Below are 2,500 nucleotides of genomic sequence, written 5' to 3'. Positions count from 1 at the left end.
CTAGCATATTGTATACGTTAATGTAACCAATAACACATAATGAATATATCAAATCCCTTCTGAGGTTCACCAAAGCGCAGACCTTCGTTACTAACTAAACCAAGAGATAGTTTCGATGCTCCTGCATTATCAAGCGTGATTAATGGAACTCCTGAAACGATATCACGATTGTAAATGGTATTCATTGCCTGACGAGATAAGACCGAATTCGTAATCAGGAACCCAATCTTATGAATTATTACTCTTCATGAACACTGCCTCTGTTGCGATTTGGGTTTCGACATGGTTTGCCACTTCCCTAGGCTCTCCGAATCATGAAGAGCAAAGGTGACGACTATGGTCGTGGTTAAGGCTTTCTGGTGGTTGGAATCCCATTGACATGCGGCTAGTTTAGTAGCCGCTAGTGCTAGTGCCTTAAAAACTACCCCTCTACTTGCCCAGTACCCACGGAATGTTATTAAACTTGCCTCCAAATTATCTTAGAATCAAAGCTTACTCCCCGAGTAAATTAATTTGCAGCGAGCACTAGCGGCTGCTAAACAAACCGCGTGTCAATGAGACATAAGCCACTTCCCTCCCGATAAAATATACCCAGAACCTCAGTTCTGAAGCTAATTACAACCAAATAGTCTGTAACATTATACATGATTAAGCTTTGGGATTTTGTACAGCTCTGACATACATTGCTCTTACCCCTCACAGTAGCTGTTGTTTCAAATTCTACACAATATAACATGAAAACATAAGAATGGAGAAAAATGCAAGAGACCTGATGGCCTACACTAGGCAGATCCATGTCCTTCACCACCTGTCATCCCTATCCATAAAGTTATCTAATCTTCTCTTAAATCAACCAATTGTCTCAGCACTCACTACATTACTACAATCAATCTATTGAATTATCTAATCATGAGATGTGTTTCCCACTCGACTATCTACCCTCGGAGGTGTGGGAAGGGATAGTAGAGAATACTTCTATCAAGGAAGAAGGACCTCACCACTGAAAGAATAATGATTAAGCGTAGTGAAAGGAGAGGAGGTAGAATAAAGGATAGTCAGCAATTGAGGAGTCCATGTACAATCGAGGTATAATGACCAGTCGTTCTTTTGACTCTGTATTCGGACACTGAGGTAGAGACTCTTTGGAAACATTGCAAGCAAACAACACCAGTCAATGCAATAAGCGGCTTTGCAGAATGGAAAGCTTCGGTCACAAAGGATTAGTGCGTTTACCGCAAAATATGGATTTTACACGGCTGCCTGCCTGCTTTCAGCATAAGTATATTACATGGAACTTAACAATATCAAATTATAGCAAAGTGAATTTGATTCTGACATATCATTGTAGAAAAATCTCCAGCGAAACAAAAAAACATATTGAAAGATCTTTCGCTCGCTGAATTACTTGCGTGGACCTTTTCAGCACCGCGGTATATTGTACAAATGTTTTGTGTCACACGCTAGAGTCGCTAGACGATTTCATTCAGCGAAGAGGTCACTGAACAAGACCTCAATCGATCGGAACCTTTGTCTGGCTGGCGTTTAAACTTAAGCTGAGTGAAATGGGTTGGCATTTGAAGATATCCACACCCAGCCACAGCTGCTTTCGAAGTACTCCACTAAGAAATTGGACAAGTTTAGATATAAGAAGGAAATAGGCAAGAACTGATTTACCAATAGAGTGGGTAACAAATGGAATAGACTTAGTAGCCATATAGTGAGTGCTGAAACTATTGTTTGTTTTAAGAGAAGGCTGGGTAACTTTATGGGTAGGGATAATAGATGGAAATTGACATGGAACTGCCTAGTGTAGGCTTTATGGTACCTTACAGTCTCTTTCATTATTATGCTCCTAGATAAAAAGCTTAACAGAAACTCAACATAATCCTGGATATCCACCACATCCTAATATTACTAAATCATATCTACCACATCAAAACCATCCCTGCCAATCCTAATTCCAACATCATTAAATTCTCAGTAACCCATCTAGGATTCGACAAGTATCAAAATAATACCATCTATATATGGCAAACGAATGGCAGACCTGCTATCTGCATTGGAAACTGGCGACAAAATTCTTCCCACACTGCTCAATCGAATCCCTTGGCTATTCTCTCCAACATAACCTCTGCCTCAAATACCAACTGAAGCCATACGACATGAATCTTTCTTACTCCTATCTACCCATTCAACAGGTGTTAATTTATGCAACAATGGTTCCAGCTCGTACCGTGGAATGGGTCACGAAGCAGCCTCCCCAACTGAAACAAGATTGTCTTTCCCTCACCCCATCACCAGAACATAAGAACATAAGAACTGATTGATAAAGCTACATAATCTACACTTAAAACAGCCAAATGTTTCAGCGTTTATTACAGTGTTACTAAGTCTGTTCCTTTCGTAAACGACGCTATTGGTAAACCAGTTCATGCCCATTTCCTAAATTCCTTCCACTGCTGAACTCTTTACCATCCTTACTGCCTTATAAATCACTTGC

This window comes from Oratosquilla oratoria, chromosome 7, assembly GCF_046742065.1.
Source record: "Oratosquilla oratoria isolate Oo_2021 chromosome 7, ASM4674206v1, whole genome shotgun sequence".
NCBI lineage: Eukaryota > Metazoa > Arthropoda > Malacostraca > Stomatopoda > Squillidae > Oratosquilla > Oratosquilla oratoria.
This window is presented reverse-complemented; position numbering follows the sequence as displayed.